The sequence below is a fragment of the Bicyclus anynana genome, chromosome 21, assembly GCF_947172395.1.
Source record: "Bicyclus anynana chromosome 21, ilBicAnyn1.1, whole genome shotgun sequence".
In the NCBI taxonomy this organism is placed as follows: domain Eukaryota; kingdom Metazoa; phylum Arthropoda; class Insecta; order Lepidoptera; family Nymphalidae; genus Bicyclus; species Bicyclus anynana.
Window position 1 is genome coordinate 9,099,245 of NC_069103.1, and position 20,704 is coordinate 9,119,948.

Genomic DNA, 20,704 nt, shown 5'->3' on the forward strand with positions numbered 1-20,704 from the left:
CGTTGTCCAGTACCTCCACCAAGTATAAACCCTTAATATTGGTGGGTACGTTTAGGGCAACCAAAAAAAAACGAACTTCAGAAATACTTAACCATTCGTATAATAAATATGAGTTGATAGCTAAAATGTGTGTATTTAGAATTAGAAATCTGACGATTTGAACCGTAAAAGCATGGGAGGATTTTAAAGTTACATAATCAAACCTTTAATTTCTGTTATCAAGCCACGAGCGGGTAATTTTTTTACTTATTTTGAATGAAATAATCTCCTGAATAATCGCTCATGTTTTCTGATGATTTCAGTAAGCCAAAGTAATAAAAATTGTCTTTAAAGTCTGTAGTTTTCTTCCCCGCCGTTTAAAGCGAGTAAAATATAAAGCCAAAATATAAAGCTATATAAAGTATAATAGTAAAATATTTCTATCATCTAATCTACCAAATCTAATCGATTCCCATGACGCTTTATTAACTACAAATTTAGTATCCCGGGCTCTCCTACTATAAGGAATTTAGTAATTTCGCTCCTTAAAAGACCCCATATATAAAGTAGTAGGAAATAACGTAGCTGGAAGACATTTGGCAGCACCGGCGCATGTATTCACTCTGGAATTTTAGTTGGCCCCTGAATATACTGTAAAGACTTCATTAATATCTATAGATACTAATATTTAGAGTTTGTGAGTATACAGGGTTATTGGATCTAGATTCTTTTATCAATAGGAAGCTACATTATTTTTGTCATATTTTACCCCCTATGTGAACGGGAACTACGCGGGTGAAACTGCGGAGCGTCGCCTTCTAATTGAATAAAGGAGAAGATCACATTTCCTCTTCCACACGTGAAAATACGTATTCCATAATGAGCGCAGCAAATGGCTTCCGAAATTCCAATATTCAATTAGTACGATGTACGATGGAGTTTAATCTCTTTATACCTTCCATTATAAATATTTTATTACGTTAGAATACGCATGTCCATACATCTTCTTAATATATAAATGCGAAAGGTCATGAAATCTCGCAAACCATTTAACGTACAAAGATGAAATTTGGCTTGAAGGTACTATAGAGTTAGTAAAAGTCCGTTAAGAAATGTTTTTGCAAGAGGGCCGGATTAAGGAGGTCTAAGAGCAGTATTATATTTCAAGCTAGTAATTGTTGTATATTGATTTATACCATAATAGCTGTTACCTGACACGGCATCCCGAAGCGAACTACACTGTTTAATTGTGAAAACTGCGTGAAAATACACTGAGCTGTTTTCAGGGTATCGAAAAAAGGCACGGATAGATGCAGCGGATATAATACCTACAGATGTATCTTTAGATACTTCTGAGGCGGATTAGACATTGTTAGATAATTTATTTCAGCTCATTTTATAGGCAAAAGACTGCGTATACCCCCTCCACCCCAGGGCGAGGTCCTAAATCGTCGTGCGACCGGTACACAGAGCGGGTACCCCTCCGGGCGACAAACACTGGCCTTGGAGCCAACACGTGTAAAAACCCGGCACGCGCCCGCGTCAATAAGCGCTGCTTTTACTATTCCTCGTTATAGACGGGAGAACGTGCACCTGCGCGATTTTCAGCGGACGCCCTAAAGTACTAAAGCTAGTATTACATCAGTGGGCACTTCGTAGATGCAAAAATGCACTGTCTACCCTGAGGACAGTTCGTACGCATTGCCTACACTAGTGTAAAATTTAAGTCAGAGAACGTATATCAGAGTGAATAACCAACGCACGGCAGATCTACTGCAAAAATAAAGCTAATTGGAGAAGGCTTTTTCTGCTTATACGATATCATCATACTATAAATATCTGAGGAAGGATTGAAACTTCAAGCAAAAATATATTGAGACACATATTTTATGAGAATGTAGGTACTCTAAGAAAGTAAGTGACATTATTTAAGACTCGAACTCGTTTTTAACGTCCGTTAAAAAAACTCTCGTGCGAATGAGGGCTTAAACTATAACATTTATGGTCAAAACGCTGAGGTCCTATTATTTGCATTTGTTTTTAGGTTACAGGTATAAAAAAAACTAAGCAATTTTGGCTTGCAGAAGAAAAACACAAGTCTTTCTCAAAATTATATTTTGCGTCGCATGAGCTATCTATAATTATTCGTATATCTACAATTACTCGTAGATTTCGCTTTTCGCTATAGACTATAAGTTTCGAAATTATGCTGAGTTGGGGCCATTTTCTGGGTTAGGTATGCCACAGATCGCAGGGTATTGTCCTGGATGTCATGGTGTACTGGAAATATTGTGGTGTGTGGCATAATTTCGAAATAAACGCATTTTTATTTCTTTCTTTCTTTCTTTCAAATTCAATGCAGTAACTCCATAATATCCATGAAAGAATCCATTGTGACTACACATAATATTGCCTGCCGCACAATAATCAAATAGAGAATGCCTTCGGAAGAATACAAAATAAGTGAAACGAATAAGTTTCTCCTAAAAGTAGGTTACAGCAACTTTATACTGATAAATATCCGTGGAAGTTAAACCTACAAACGAAAAAGTATTGAGATATATTTATCCGAATGTACTCTAATAAAGAGACATTTTTATATATGATCCTTATTAAAATTTCTAAATTCAATGCACAAAAGTGTTTTTCAGATAGCATGGGTACATAATACGTACTTTTATCGCGAATCGCGGCAAACTTTTAAGAGTGAAACGAGCTGTCACCCGCACCATCCTACATGAAACGAACTGTAACTCTATAATAATCCATTGTGACTACATATAATATACTTGCCGAAGAATAATCAAATAGAGAATGCCTTCGGAGGAGTACAAAATAAGTGAAACAAATAAGGTTCTCCTAAAAGTAGGTTACAGCAACTTTATACTAAATCGGGGAAGTCAAACCTACAAACGAAAACAATATTAAGATACGTTTATCTGAATCTAATTTTGGAAAGAGAGTAGAGAAATTTATTTTCGACCCTTATTTCAATTTCGAAATTCAATGCCCTAACTCCATAATAATTCATTGCGAATACATATAATGCTTGCCGACGAATAATCAAATAGAGAATGCCTTTGGAGGAATACAAAATAAGTGAAACAAATAAGGTTCTCCTAAAAGTGGGTTATAGCAACTTTATACCTACTGATAAAATCCGAGAAAGTCAAACCTACAAACGAAAAAAATATTGAGATAAGTTTACCTGAATCTACTTTATGAAAGAGAGTAAAAGACATTTATTTTCGACCCTTAATTCAATTTCGAAATTCTATGCCCTAACTCCATAATAATACATTGTGACTACATATAATATACCTGCTGCACAATAATCAAATAGAGAATGCCTTCGGAGGAATACAAAATAAGTGAAACAAATAAGGTTCTCCTAAAAGTAGGTTACAGCAACTTTATACTGATCCGGTGAAGTTAAACCTAGAAACGAAAGAAATTTCGACTACATATAATATACCTGCCGCACAATAATCAAATAGAGAATGCCTTCGGAGGAGTACAAAATAAGTGAAACAAATAAGGTTCTCCTAAAAGTAGGTTACAGCAACTTTATACGGGTAGTCTAGCGTGAGGGGCGCGTCGCGCTCCTTACGTAACATCCAGCAGTCCTGTCTAATCAATACGGCAGCTCTTCAAGTACTTAGTGCTAATGCACGGGGAGAAAGAGCAACTTTTCTCGTTGCTTCTTATTACAGTAAATTGCCGTCATGTCATAATATTTTACTTGGAAGACTTTATCTAACCGACTAATACTAGCGGACGTCCGCGACTTCGCCCGCCCTAAAACCTCTTTAATCCGGCCATTTCGCAAAATCCGTTCATAGTGGATACCTACTACTATAAACGACCTCCCTGCCAAATTTCAGCTTTGTACATCAAGCGGTTTCGAGATTTCGTGATGAATCGCCTTCGTGACCTTTCGCATTCATATATTAAGATTATAAAGAGGTAAAGATTTCAGAATCAGAATCAGAATCATTTATTTGCAAGAAACATTGCATTTTAGATACAAATATGTTCTTATGTAATAAGTAACGATGTCTCACTATTAATGGGTTAGCAAATACTTGTGAGGTCGCAGGGGGTAATCTCTGAATCTACAGAACCGATCATAAAAATTACCAATTTAAAGCTACGTTATTTGTGAGTGTCATAGGCTATAATTTATCCCGTATTCACACAGAAACGGAAAATACGTGGGTAAAAACGCAGGGCGTCTGCTCATTTTTTATATAATAATCTTTTAAGCTCATGATACACAATTATAAACTGTTTCATCGCTTAAATCACAGTCAGGTACTGCTGTATTAGTTTTTATTAAATTGTATAGAAGCAGGCGTTCATTTGAATTAGTTCATAATGTATACGGTCTCAAATTAATGATATAATTTAAGGACTACGTGAACATAATTCTATCGACGAAATCATTCTTATATGTGGGAGTGGCACCAAGCTTTGAACATGAATTTTCAGTTATGTTGAGCGGTTATGATCGATGACGAATTGATTGAGCGAATATGCCATTTTTTGCTATTGTTGAGTTATCTGTCATTATCCGACGTGGAGTGAGATGTGCACAAATAAACTATACTTTCTATCTGTCTGTCTGTTTGCGCTAAACCTGGCATCTTCTGGACAGATTTTACGTTATCAGTGAAAACAAAATTACGTGATCATAGGCGCCTGTTATGAAGTACAGAAATGAAAATAAATATCTAAGAAATGGTCGCCAAAGCAATTATAATAACAACAGAAGTCGACCGTAACAAAGAAAAAGTAAATGACTTTTGGAAAAGTCGATCTTAAGTTAGAAGCCATCCGAGCTGAAACTAGAGTTAATACATAAATTTCCATTGTTATAGACTTGAACGAAATAAAACTTTTGATTATTGTTTCACGCATTATACCTACTATTGTTTACTACAAATAAGAATACAAAAAAAAAGATTTTATCCACTGAATACTCCGGAGGGAAGAATATAATATCCTAAAAGGGGATCGAAAATATCACACATTTTTCGTCGCGCGAAAAACGGGAGGCAATCTCCAATATACAATACACTGAATACAGGTATCTATGTCAACTGTCAACGATAACCAAGAACCCAAAACCATTACCCGTCTCGTTCGATTTTCATTTCAAGGACTTTTATGCCAGCCTATCACATACACGCCACTTCCTTCCCCAATGACCTTTCACGCGAGGCTGGCGGCGTCTGATAAAGCATTAAGCGCCCATCGAAGAAGTCTAACATCTCCGTCTGCGATCTGCAGGGTTATTATGTAACTCGGTGTCCCATCAAACAATCAGTCATCGTTTTTCATCGTATTTTCGGTTTTTAATCATAAATACTCTTTACGTACGGTACTCTCTCTCCGAAGGACGGTCATGTAACACCAAAAAAGACCAAAAAGCGGACTGTTAACTAGCTGACGCCGCGTGGTTTCACCCGCGTGGTTCCCGTTCCCGTAAGAATACGGGGATAATATCCTATAGCCTTCCTCGATAAATGGGCTATCTAACACTGAAATAATTTTTCAAATCGGACCAGTAGTTCCCGAGATTAGCGCAAGCAAGCAAACAAACAAACTCTTCAGCTTTATAATATTAGTATAGATAAAGAAAAGCTCTTTATTTTATAGCCAGAGATCACATGATCATAAGCTTATAAGCCTAAAATCACTTTCCATTTAAAGGTTATTGATGTGGAACCATATTATGCTGAATATCATTAATATGCTTTCTATCCCCGATAGCGGAGACCAATGCAATGCTTATTTGCATATAGATCGACAAGTATTCGTTTCGCCCGGAAATCGTATTGACTTAACTATTCGGTACACTTGTAGAGAAACTTGAATCTCTTTTCTATAGGAACGGTGAGAATACTTCCAAATACAAAGCCTCCTTTTTGCCTAGCATTGGGAACTGCAAAGAACTGTTTAACCAGGTTAATGGAGTTAGGTGTTTTCTTTTCACAAGAGTGCGAGATAAGACTTACGAGTATTTCCATGAACAAAATACATCAATATGAAGTAGTTATGGTCAAGTTTTATCTTGCCAGAATGCAGAGGACGACCAGCTCGGTCGTCCTCTGCATTCTTTGCATTTTGCATTTTGCAGTTAAAACCATCAAGCAGCAGAAGGTCTCATACTTCGGACATATTTTCCGACACAATCCGTTTGCTTCAAAGAATTATGATGGGCAAAATTGCAAGCAATTAGGAGTAGGTAGAAGGAAGAAATCCTGGCTACGTAGTATAAGAGAGTATACTGGCATAAAGACTGTCGAAGAACTTTTTCGCCTAGACGTGGATAAGGAGAAGTTTAGGAAGCTGACCATCGACCTTTAGTAGCGAAGAAGCACTTTACGAAGAAGTTTTATCTAGCTCATTTTAGGTCATCAGTATGTGTGCCCTGCTGCTCTGTCAATTAAGTTTTTGACTTTAATTATCACAATAGACATTACATAAATGAAGTTTGACTTTGACTTTCACTTTAAGATCAGCTGGGTCATTCGCTAATGTGCTTTATTACATCCAAAACCATATTTTTTTTATAATTTCTGCATTTGTATTTCTAATATTGGTATCCAGTAATATAAACTTGGTAAGCCATCAGTTTCATGGAAACCGCCTTCGGAAAAACATTACGGTTGGCAGCTCGTAGCTGAAAAGCGTTAAGCAGATTAGATTACTAATGAACGACATAATAAAAGGCGTTTTATTCGACAACGCCGCACCTCACATCGTTCAAAGTAATCTCGATAGTACACTGACCTTCCCAGGATAATTGTTTCCGTTTGCCCTATTAACTTAATATAAATAAAAAATACATACTACGGACCAAAGCCTAGATTTTCACTTGACAAAATCTTCAAAAAGAAATGATACAAGAATAAAAAGACTTAAACTTAAAATGTAAAAGTATAAAGAAACAATATATACTGGAAATTCTAGAAATGCTAAGGCGATTGTATTTCGGCTACAATCTCTTACAGGAAATCTATGTAGCGCCAGCTTAAGCGCTTAGTGTTCTACGACGTAGATAGGATCGGGGTTATGAATCATAACCTCGATTCTGTACAAGCGGTCTTTGCCCTATAGTGATGTCCTATAAATTTATGATAAAAAAAATGAAAAAATGTTAATTCATTAACTAAAGAATTACATACAAGTTGCAAGGGCGTTACTGGGTAGAAAAGTATATTACTGAGTGCCCCAAAAAATTTACAAATAATGAAAAAATGATCAGGAAGATTTTAGGAAGATGAAAAATTTTAACTAAACTAACGCAAACTAGGTATAACAAAATATGGGTCAAACTGTTCTGAAGTGCGCGTATATTGGTACATTCCACAATTGATTTTTAATTTTTATTTAAACAAATAAGACCTACAGTATGGCTAAAGTTCAATTTATATTTTAATATTTTTTTGTTCATTTAAATGCACTCGTATTTCAATGCATGCGGTTTTTTTTTATTTTAAATTTGTATCTATCTTCTTCTTTTACCTATGTATTGCTGTAAAACTTTTTAACTATTAGTATTATAATTATAAAGGTAATCGTATTATTTAGAGCATGTAGTGTTAACCTATAAGTGGCCGAACATTTTGCCTTGTTACCTATGTTATTAAAATATTACATAGCTTGTAAGAAATGTAAGGTTGTTGGTTAACCAAATAAATGAAAAAAAATATCTATAATGAGACTACAGACAATAGACAAGTATTGTTACGTCAATGACTAAATACCCAGTATAGCAAAATAAAAAAAGTTTTCCAATAACAGGGTGCACGACATCATAAAATATAACTGTCTTAGAGCTGGCGCCAGTGCATCTAAATGGTGAACATGCGACTGGAGTCGGACGGATCGATGGCGACCCCTTTACCGACCAATGCACCTAGCTGGCCCGGGGAAAACCGTACCGACTAAATTGCGTATTACGTAAGCATTTTGTATTACAGCTCTGTACTTATACAATACTCTTTTTTTAGGAGACAATGAATATTTTCATACGCCCCAGCGTCGTGTTTATGTTCAATAGAAAACTGTTTGATGGATGAGCTACGAGCCAAGTTTGACTAAAGGCTTTTATTTGTGTGAATATATACTAATATAATAAAGAGGTAAAGTTTGTGTTTGTATTTAAGGAAGTAATATCTAGATCTACTTAAACCGATTTTCAAAATTCTTTTATCAGTAAGAAGCCACGTTATTTGTGAGTGGCATAGGCTATATTTTATCCCCGTATTCTCACGGGAACGGGTCCTAACCAGGTGAAACCGCGGGGCGTCGGCTACTATACAATACTTTTTAAAGGAAAGTCATTGTTTTTTTCATACGCCCCACCACGTGTTTATGTTCAACAGAAAGAATTGGTTGAATATTTGTAGGAACGCTCGGTGAACTGTCAATGGAAACTTTTTGGTCAATACACGAGTATGCACCTAGGTAACAGTTGTCCTGTTTTCTATTGTGCCGGTAAAATTGTAGTCTTTTTAGAGGTTTTAGGAGGGGATCCTTTCCCCCTTCCCCTAAAAAGAGTTATAAATCCATAGAACATTTGTCATAATTAATGATATGGCTAATATGATTTTGGCAAAAAAATACTAGTCGGAACCGGCTTATAACTTGCTCTAAAATAAATTATTCAGATAAGACGACTTTCTTGAATATGTAAGCTTGTCAAAACATTCAATTCAGTCGGTAAAATCAGCTGAAACCAAAACACATAAACTAAGATAGTAGAAATCAGAAGAACCAATTCTGTCCATCTGTCTGTCTGTTCAGGCTAATCTCCAGAACTAGTCTAGTGGACCAAGGAAATATTCATAGTAAGCTGTAATCCATATTCCATTATAACTACCTTCTCATATTTCACATCCGCCCTAATACGTTCTAATTCAGTGAATTAATCAAAATATGAGGTTAAGAAACAAAACTTTTGATTTAGAAAAAATCGTTAAAAACGGAATTTATCTATGTATGGCGTTCATTAATATAATATGAAAAGGGTTGAAAATTACTTAATTTTCACAACATGAATTTCAGTTTAATGGTAATATAATAGTGTGATAATGTCTCTCATTAAAAATTATTGCAGTGCAATCATGCTAATCATTGATTGCATCAAATTTACATACGTTAGGGATGATTTATGAGATTGCATGTTTTAGTATTTTAATTAATGTACAGTTATGTAATAACGCCCATTCGGTTGGTGCTCCAAATCCTGACCAAGCAGCCCTGTTTCCAGTGCTATCAATGTTCCAAAAATCCGAAGTCTGTTTGAAATATTTAACTAACTAATACTAGTTCAAGACAAGTATTTTGAGAACTATGATAGTTTTACTAGTACTTTTATTAAACTTTTTTTTTCATTATTAACTCATCCAAGTCCAATCAGTAGCTTTTGAAAATAATACAGGCATATAAACATTCAGAATCAAGATTTTTCAAATCTGTAAAACATTGGGATATAAAGGTAATTAGCGGTCCCGGTGCAGCTTCGCTTTGACTTATGTGTACTGCTTCCCAATCTCTACCCTACTCCTACCTTCTCCTACCCTATAGTACGCCTACACTACTCCTCCCCTACCCTTAAGTAGAACCATCCTCGTACTTCAAGGAGTATTCTAAAAAAATCGACAGCAGAGCCAAATCGGTTCAGCCGTTCTCGAGATTTGCGCTTTTTTCATTTTTAAAGATAAGTATTATCTACGATTTCTAAATACATAATTGCCACATGAAACTTGAAATGTTATATCTAGATATAACCTATAGAATAGTTATTTTTGTTATAATTTGATATAACCTATTTTATTATAATTAGTTATGACCTATAAAATAGTTATTTTTGTTATATATAAATTATATAACAAAAAATAAAACGAAGGAAGCTCTGTCGCTCACACGTGGACATATAAAATAGCGTGACCCCGTTGTCACATCTGTTAACTTGAAAACTTATTGAACGTGAATTTCTCCGAGGAAAAATGCGGGATTCTATTAGGTATAATAATCCATTAAGTTTAGGTTTATTTGCGGTGACATTATCTTCAGCTCAAAAGAATACAGAGATCTTTTGCGATACAAACACTAATGGAAGGATGGGGGGGATGTGAAATATGAGAGGGTAGTTATAATGGGATATGGATTAAGTAGTGCTGACCTGTATCTTAGATGACTAGGCGAAAATATCAAAGCTAGCATTAATTAAGAGGACTCTCTTAATGAAGAGACAGGTGGGTTATTAGCGGCGTCAGGCGTATACATTGCAAATTGCAATGCGGCATGTGTAACTTTGAAAGAGGTTTCATTCGTGTTTGGAGAAAAAAAAATCTATCTATCACGTATATTGTGCTTAGCGCACTATATTGGCACGAGTAGATAGTTAGACCTAGACATAGTTGAATTTGTTTGTTTGTTTGCTTGAACGCACTAATCTCAGGAACTACTGGTCCGATTTGAAAAATTCTTTCATTGTTAGATAGCCCATTTATCGAGGAAGGCTTATAGACTATATACTATCCACGTATTTCTACTATCTTACGTAACTACGCGAGTGAAACCGCGCGGCTTCAGCTACTTAAAATATATGCCTGAAAGACGAGTCAGGACATGTCAAAAGCGTTGAATTGTAAAAATATACTTTCCGGCTAAAAAAATACATAAAGGTGGTAGGTTTACGAGAAAGGGGTGACAGGATATCTCTAATATCAGTTTCAAGCACTTCCGTAGATGGACAGACCTGCAGTTTTAACAGTACAATCTAACTGTACATATTAAACACCCGTGTGTCCTTATGTGTTATTACAGTTTAACTGTACAGTAAAACATGCAAGGCTGGAACCCGCATAAGAGAACTCCAAAACTTAGTTTAAGATTTTCAAAATTCCATTAATTTAGTCTCGAAAGCCTGACCAACACTGAACGGTAGGTACATAGAATTCGAAATAAAGGCATAACTTCGTTAAATAAGGAGCCGCGGCACGCGTCTGGGATTGATTGTACCGTACCTCTAGCCCTCAGTGCGGAATTCCAGATATCTCAAAGTCAGCGGGCTTTATAGCCGAAATACGTCCCTTGCCGCCTGAAGAGCTTATCTCGGCAAGGCTAGCGCACGCAATATATTATATAACCCAAAGAGCAATAATGTTTAGAGAAGACTGGTCTGTGAAATTTTATTCATAAACTTGATTAGCAGATATAAGATTCAGAAATAAACAGGAAAGTTCGTTGTAGAATAGATAAATCACGCGTATTATTCATTTATGGACAGTGAGTTATGATAGTAGATATCACGCCCTTTCAGTGATTTATATAAGTACCTATAAACGATGTTGCGGACTGAGCGCAGTTGTGAATGCCTTAATTTATAACAGGAGGATAGGTTAAATTTTCAGCTCTAGTCAATTATTTATTTTTTCGTAATTAGCTTTAACTTCGCTCTGGTTTAGTGGTATTTTTCAGCTGTTCCTAAGTACCACCCGGCTGACAATCGTAGAAGCCAGTGAGGGATATTATTTGAGTAAAATTCTACCTTTTCAAGTTAACCCGCTTGCATTTTAGACAGTATAATGCCATTTATCATAAATAGAATTTCACTTATTGATAATAGTAAAAATCTGGATTGTAACATTCAAAGTTTACCCCTCGTTTCTATAAAAATATATTTTAAAACAATCCAAACTACAAGACAGCTTGGTCTTGTATTTTGGAGGAAAAAACTCGTCTCTTAAAATTAGGCCCGCGTAGCTTACTGATGTAACCGCGCACACCGAAGCCTCCCGTAGTACCCGAATCGAATTACGTAATAAACGTACAAGCCTGCGTCTGGCAAGCATAACCTTATCTATTGCTATCGGTATCGACCTTGGTCCCATCGGCCGTCTGCTTCCACTTCAATATTACACGAAATTACGGGCCGTTAGAGACGTAATCGATTTTACCATCAGCCGCGTTTTTATTCGTTTTACTTTCGGAGTCACATGAAGACGTACCATTTGTTACGTAATATAAAGATGTTGTTACCCCCATCAGTATACTAACAGTTATAGAAAATACGTCAGACCACGCCTTACATTTTTATAGCGACATTGCTGGGTCAAATGACTATTTTAATTGGCCCACTACATAGTCAGGCTTTTCTCTTTACAGGCGAGACGATTTAGACCCGCCACACTATCCAATAAGGGTTGGCAAGCTAAGGGTGCTAATGTTTGAATCTATATTGATCACTATGAGATGTTCATGATAAAAGTGACCGAGGCGGATGACTTAGGGTGATTTCAGACTAGCGTATTTTTTGCGCGTATACGGGCATTTCAGCATACGCGCTTCAAAAACCGGACTCGTGTAAACGGACATATTTCGGCGTATTCACTCAAACCTGTGGTGTCGTGTCAGTATCTCTGAGATGTCTGTCCCTCAAAGAAGCGCGTCAACGCTCGTACGAGTTGAGCGTGTGCCAAAACGTGTGCGCTTACAAAAACGAGCTCACACGCGCGTATAAAACGCTAGTCTGAAACCGCTCTTACAAAACAGTCAAACTTCAAAGTTCTGAATTCAATAGTTAATATTATTAATTTTGAATACTTTTCCAATCTCGAGTGAATATTACAGCTTAAAACTTGTTTTACAAAAAAAAATGGAAAAATTATGACATCTTCAGATTAGCTATTTATTATAAACCATTCCAATCATATTACCTTCTGTGAAACAAAAAACATCTGTCCACTCTTTTTGAAGCTACGAGGGCACAGCCACACAGACATTATAAAAACACGTTGAACTTATAAAACCTCTTTATATATTGGTGGTTGAAGAAAGAAAGAAAGAAGAAAGGTTAAAGTAAGCGAAGTTCTGGTGAAACAAAACCGTGGCAAATTACGTAAGTAAGCTACATGAAACTTGTGTGTAGCTTCTTCATTAAGCCTCGGTACCAGCGGCGCATTGCGGCCTGGCGTTCGGGCGCTCCTGAATAATATCCTCATTACTGCTCGTCTGAGTTACACAACATATTACATTACATTACCGCGCACTGAACTGAAGGCATGGCATACTAAGGCATACTAAGTGTGAGCAAACCAAAACAAGTCTGTTCTAGCTGAAACCCCGCAGTGCCCATTCCCGTGAGAATACTGCAATAAAATATAGTCTATGACACTCACAAATGATGTAGCTTTATAGAGGTAAAAGAATTTTCATAATCGGTTCTGTACATCTTGATATAGTACTGCGCACCAAACTGAAGGCATGGCGTATCAAATGTGAGCAAACCAAAATAAGTATGTTCTAGCCGACATCCCGCTGTTACACCGACATAGTGCCCGTATCCGTGAGAATATGGGGATAAAATATAGTCATTGCCATTCACAAATGATGTGGCATTCTGGTGGTAAAAGAATTTTCAAAATCGGTTCAGTAGAACTGTACCTCTTCATAATCTTAATATATAAATGCGAAAGGTCATTTCATCACGAAATCTCGAAACCACTTGGCGTACAAAGATGAAATTTGGCAGGGAGGTAGTTTACAGTTAGAAGACGGAAGAACTAAGACTTTTTACTAGACTAAGAACGGATAGATAAGGGCGGACGAAGTAGCGGGCGACGGCCAGTATTAGTATAAATAACATGTCCTAACTGCTTCCTTAGTCACCAGAACCTCTCAGGGTAGGTAACCACTGGGGTTATCATAAGGGGTTTCTGAACATTAAGTCCTGGGTGTGAAACTTGGTCGAACTATGTAATATTGATCTATTTTTTCTTCTAAGAAAATGTTAGTAAAAATTCTCAACATTGAAAGTTGATACACCCCATGCCTCGTAGAACACGTTAAAAGCCTTCGGTAAAAGTGATACATTCATATAAACATTACAAAAATCCTAAATTCGGTAAGAAACAAACTGCTGCTGGCGTTTGCAGCTCTGAAAAATGCTTTTATTTTCAATATAGGACATATTTAACAAATTTTTAAATATTACGATAATAATTTTATAGTGATTAATAGTGACTATAAATTCGTTAACTTTATACCAATGATTACGGTTCCATACGCATTAGTTTAGACGGTCACGGACAGCCTAGCTGGGTAGTAATTCTGCAATAATTTATATAAAATATTAAATACTTAGACCGTGGTGTATATCTCGGGATTGGTATAGCAACGGTGCCATATTAAATTTGACCATTAGACACAGTACAGGCGACCGGATTCGGTCCGCGGCGGCTACCCACGGCGGGTTTATAAGGACACGCTCTCATTCCCGACATCCTACGGGAAGTGCGGCACTTGCGTCACCAGCTCCTCGCTAGACGACCCGTCTGATTACTGACGGCGAGTTTGTCTTTGTTTCATTCAGAGCCTTGACTCACCATCATACTGACGATATACCTCGATAGAGCTGCAGTAGCTCAACGATTATAAAACGAATTGAGATTTTCATCCTCAACCAATCCATCGTAATCTTAGATTGAACTGATGATTGATTTTGATTGATCAAACTGATGAATGCCTCGATAGAACCGCAATAGCTCTACGATTATAAAACGAATTCAATGCACGTCCTCATCTAATCTATTCTGATCCTACATTTATAAAGACTCTCACTCTTAACATCCTATACAAAAAGATAGGCTCTGTGTCACCAGCTCCTCGCTAGGCGACCCGTCTAATTACTGACGGCGAGTTTGTCATTGTTTCATTCAGAGTCTGTACTCATCATCAGGCTGATGAATACCTCGATAGAGCCGCAGTAGCTCAATGATTATAAAACGAATTGAGATTTTCATCTTCAACCAATCCATCCTAATCTTAGATTTATCAAACTGATGAATGCCTAGATAGAACCGCAATACGATTATAAAACGAATTCAATTGCACGTCCTCATCCAATCCATTCTGATCCTACATTTATAAAGTCTCTCATTTTTAACATCTTATACAAAAAGATAGGATCTTGTGTCACCAGATCCTCGCTAGATTACCCGTCTAATAACTGACGGCGAAACTCGTCTTTGTTTCATGCAGAGTCTTGACTTATTATCAAACTGATGGATGCCTCAATAAAACAGCAGTAGTTTAACGGTTATAAAACGCATTAAAATTTACGTCATTATCCATCCTAATCTTAAAACTAATAAAGACTCCCTGTAATTTCTAACATCCTACAGAAAGATAGGCGCTTGTGTCACCAGCTCCTCGCTATAGACGAACCGTCTGATTACCGACACCAAGTTTATCTTTGTTTCAGTCAGAGCTTTGACTCACCAGCACACTGATGAATGCCTCGATAGAACCGCAGTAGCTCTTCGGTTATAAAACGAATTTAAATCGACGTCCTGATCCAACCCACAAACAATTCTAATCCCAGATTATTACTGGTCATAAACTCACATTTCCAACATCTTACAGGACGAAAGGCACTATTGTCAGCAAATTCTGACAAGACAGTCAGCAATTTCTCACAAGACAATGTCTGATTAGTGACAGCAAGTTTTATAATATTAGATTAGATCTATGTTACATTTTTTTTTGTGTGAAGAGTAATCTAAAATTCAAAACGATACGAAGGATCCAATCGATTTTAGATTTAAGATCGATTGGATCCTAACGTTCAACACATTTAATAGCAATTATTATGTTATATTATGTGCATATTTTAACCACTTATAAACTCGTTCTAAATCCCATAAAGAGCTAATAGTTACGGCCGGTGCGGACGCGTGAATAGAACGACCTCATAAACCCATCCCATCCCATATAATAAACATTGTGTGATTCACTTCACACATCGAACCATGAATGGAACAGTCTGAATAACTTGGCGAGTCGCATTTTTTTCCCCACATTGGCGTGCCTTTTCAAAAGATTCTCATTTTGTTATACTCGCACGGTTATATTTAAACGTGCGAGGAAATGGCAAATTTTAATATGCGCAGAATGCAAATGCGGGGGAAATTTTATACGAGGCGAGTACGTTCTCTATAAGTAACATATTAAAGTCTGTGGCACGTATCTGAAACCCATATAATATAGTGCATAGGTACACAACTACCATAATATATGCAATGTATAGCAACAATATGCATATGTATATAAAAGCTACGCCTCACATATCAGTTTATCATCATCATCATCATTACCAGCCGATGGACGTCCACTGCTGGACAGAGGCCTCTTGCATGGACCTCGAAGCATAACGGTCTCGAACCGCCAACATCCAGCTGTTTCCTGCAATCCGCTTGATGTCTTCGGTCCACCTAGTGGGGGGTCGACCAACACTGCGCTTTCCGATTTGGGGTCGCCACTCCAGCACCTAGGGACAACGTCTATCGGCTTTTTGATCTATGTGGCCCGCCCCTTGCCACTTCAGCTTTGCGAATTAGAATTATATCAGTTTATAATGTTAATTAATGTCAAATAATCATTTTTAATACATTTTGTACATCGTTACGTCCAATACAATAATGATAAATCAGATAAGTCATAACAGTCAAATCTTAATGAAAGCATAACAGGTTTTGAATCCAACGAATTTTTTATGTAACATCAAATTAATAATGTTCCATCGCAGTTTGATGACTTTTTGTAGTAAATTATTAAATAAGAATTACATCGGATATGAGCAGCAGTGATCTGAGACTAGTTTTCGGGGAGCAAGGAGCTTCTGAGAAGCGACTTGACGGCGCTACTAAATTTTTTATACGAACAGAGGCAGGGAGCGTACAGCATGAAGTTTCTGACTTTCACAATTAACTAATTTGCCAAAAAATTATAGTTTGGCAGATTACTCTGAATTTTTATTCTCAATATGCATATCGGCTGTAAATATCGACTCTCGAGACTACATCCAAATGTCCAAGCCCGAAAAATTGGTAAAACAATGCGAAAAAGTTGCTCTTCTTATCGAGATCTGCTAACTCGCACTAAGGTTGCCGGTATAGGCAGTTATTTCCTACGGCAAGTGCAGTATATAAACGGACAGGAAACACATAGAACACTGAGGTGAGGATATATTATTATTATGATCGATGTCCGCAATAAAACACAACCTACTCTAGAGTGTAGCTATTTTTCCTGTACACCGGTGTTTATCATTGATATGGATAAAATACCTTAGATATAGTTAGCTTAGACTTCGAATAATTTTATATTACATATTTTGCCACTAGACTAGACGGAATAGATCTCATAATCTATATAATTTATAATTTTATTTATAAAGAGGTAAAGAAAAGATTTTGGTATTGTAGGGGGTAATCTTTAGCTATACATAACCGATTTTGAAAATTCTTTCAGGACTAAAAAGGCACGTCATTCGTGAGTGTATGCTATATTTTATATCTTTATATTATACGTATTCTCACAGGAACGGCAACTACGCAGGTGATACCGCGGGGCACTGGCTTGTGTGATATAAAAGTATCATAAATATATACCGAGATCCTGCTCGATAGCCAGACATACCTTATTTTAGGACGCCTCAAAGCTTGTCAGACTATAGTCCTGCTATAAGTAAGGTAAGGTAAGTAGGTAAGGTAGCCAATTATGGAGTTTGGACTGTGGTGCCTCTGGAAGCTAGCAGGCCTGGCTTTCCCAAGCTTTTGGTCTAATACTAATTGTTTACAGCAAACGCCGAAATCATATTTCTTTTGCGAGATATTTTAGTTTTAATTTGTCATAAAATACTTCACATGGACTGTACGAACTGTTAATAAGTTTCGAACTGTTAGTTTTTAGGGCGCTTTACAATATTTTTATAAATATATACATACGTACCTATTTATATTCTTGAAAATTGCAAATATTTATAAACGTACAAAAAGCTTTATGTACGTTCATAAATATGATGCCCACGACTTTGTCCGCCCTTAGACTCCTTTAATCAGGCCCAATCGCGTAATCCGTTCTTAGAGGGCGTCTACTATAACCATACAAGCCTAATTTCATTTTAGTACGTGAAGCAGTTTTCAAGTCATGGTGATTTTACATTTAAATAAACAATAGTTTTGAATACTGAGTATTTACGTCGATGAGTAAGAAGCCGAATCGATGAATAAACGTTGGTCAAGCAGCCCAACGAAATCTGCATATCTAGGGTTGAGTATATCATTGCGAGCTAACCTTGGGTAAAGATGAGCGCGTCTTGGAGCGTGCTTGTGTCCTCTGATACAAATGCGGATGCGCTCAATTGGCGTAGTGGCCAGTATCGAACCGCGGTAAACACCGCGCAAGGCTGCATAGGTACGCGTTTTGCCAACTTGGTCAAATATTCATTAACTGATTTGATCTAATTAGTTGGAAGGTTTAGTAATTGTAACTTAAATATGATGATAATGCTTGCTGATGATTAGTGGTAAACGTAGTGCAAAGCGTTTACCAAGGAGGTCAAATATTCAGTAACACATTCTAGTTATTTGGAGTTTTAGTAATTGTAACCAAATTATCATGGTAAATAAGCCGTTTTTATGACCTGCGGTAAAAATAGTGAAAAGCTGCATACGCGTTTTGCCAAGTTGGCCAAATATTCATTAACAGATTTGAATTAATTATTTTGAATTTTAGTAATTGTAATATGATAAGGCTTTCTGATGATTGGAGATCAACATAGCGCAAGGCTGCATTAGGCGTTATGTCAATTTGGTCAACCGTTAAGTTGAGTTTTGATCCAATTGAGGTTGCAGTACCATGACAAAACCATCCACTTGTAAGAAATTGCAGTTCTTTGTTTTTGTGTCTAAGTTTCTAAGCTTATTTGTTTGAAAGAGGAAGCTGCAATGGTTGGACTAAGAATAAATAAGAGTAAGACTAAATTACTTATTCTCAAACAAATAAAGCGTGAGATCTGGATAGGGCATGTCTTATGCAGATTATCAGGTGTTACACAAGAGAACCTCCAGTGTTATCTTAGGAGAAGGCATGGTAGACCTAAGGCAACATAGAAACACTCCATTGAAAGGAGTTAATGGCTGCTAGTCTGTCCTGAATAAAGCTGAAGAAACAGCATTAGATCTGCTTGGAAAAAACTTGTTTCAATCCTATGCACCACCAGTTTTTAAAGGGCAAAGGAAGAAAAAGACTATTTGTTAGAAACAGTGGCTTATTTTAAATCAGTGGTTATTCTAGAATGACAATTGCTAATTAAAATTTTGTCAGGGATTTTAGGAGTCTTGAAAATTTATTCATGTACATATGCCAGTATATGTATCCATGTACAAGGACCACATATTGAGTGTTATTACAAAGCACTGTATCTGAAGATACATTTTAATGTCATTGCACTGTATAGTGTGTCTGCATTACTGAAAACACGGTTTGACTATTTTGAGAAATATTCACTAACAATTTCAGAGCAATATTTGAAATAGTAAACCAAGTTGTTAATGATTAGTCTCTCAACAATAAATACAGATTTAGCAAACTTTGTTTAATATCATTATCTATATTGCTGACGATAGTGTGAGATCCAGCATGAGAAATATATATCCCTCATGTTATTTATTTGGGATAATAAATAAATTATGGAAAATATTCTCATTGACACATTTTCCATAGGTTGCCTATTTTAATTGAGGCTGGATAAAATATATAAAATTATTATTATTTATTTTAATTTATTTAATCTTAATCTCCTTATCCTCTTATTGGTTAAAAAAAATCATACTCTAGTTATTAGAATAAAAAAAAAAATTGAAAAATTAAGGTTGCCTGCTTTCACACTGCAACTGTGGGGTTGCCAGATATAAGCAATACCCTCATCAGTTAGATTTAGTCATGTAATATTATTTTATGTTTAATTTAAATGTATTAGTGTTATATGTAGAGCCTTGATAGCCCAATTGATATGACTTCTGGCTCCGATTCCTGAGGGTGAGGGTTTGAATCGGGTCCGGGCATGCACCTCCAACGTTTCAGTTGTGAGCATTTTAAGAAATTAAATATCACGTGTCTTAAACGGTGAAGGAAAACATTGTGAGGAAACCAGCATACCAGAGAATTTTCTTAATTATCTGCGTGTATGAAGTCTGCCAATCCGCATTGGGCCAGCGTGGTGGACTATCGGCCTAACCCCTCTCATTCTGAGAGGAGATTTGAGTTCAGCAGTGAGCCGATTATGGGTTGATCTAGTTCATGGTTTCCTAGAATATTTATAAAAAATGTTTCTGGCTGCAACTTAACTTGGCAACCTATTAGCAATAGGTCACTGCCAACATTATCTATCATTTATTTATTATCATTAATAAATAATAGATGAGGGTAAGTATATATTTCTAATGCTGAATCTCAGACCATAATGTAAATTAGGATCAGGTTAGGTAGGTTTAATGCAGATACCAGAGGTTTGTACCTACTGAACTTCATTTCAATAATTTATGATTTCCTGAAGATACTTCAACGAGAAATACTTACTACAGAATTTTATTTAACTAGGAGTAGCACTGAGGATTCACGCTGTTCTTAATATTTTATAAGCTAGACTTTTTTGTACAAGCTTTTGATATAGGACCTACTGCAAAAATTTATTCATTGTGATCTAGTACCTATTGGTATATATACTTATTAACTCCAGAATAAAATGGCTATTGGCATCTAGTACGTAGCTTTAATCACATTAAGGTAATTTTAAAACATCGAATTATTGTATTGAATGAAATAGTTTCCTAATAAAAATCTTTAATCCAAAGAAATCAAT

The 20,704-nt window shown here is 36.3% G+C and overlaps 1 protein-coding gene across 5 annotated transcripts in view; it reads right to left on the minus strand.

Annotated features, from left to right (window-relative positions):
* The window catches only part of LOC112058377 (sodium/potassium-transporting ATPase subunit alpha), a 94,278-nt gene that overhangs the window by 73,133 nt on the left and 441 nt on the right, over window positions 1-20,704 (minus strand). The gene's annotated exons all lie outside the window — the stretch shown is intronic.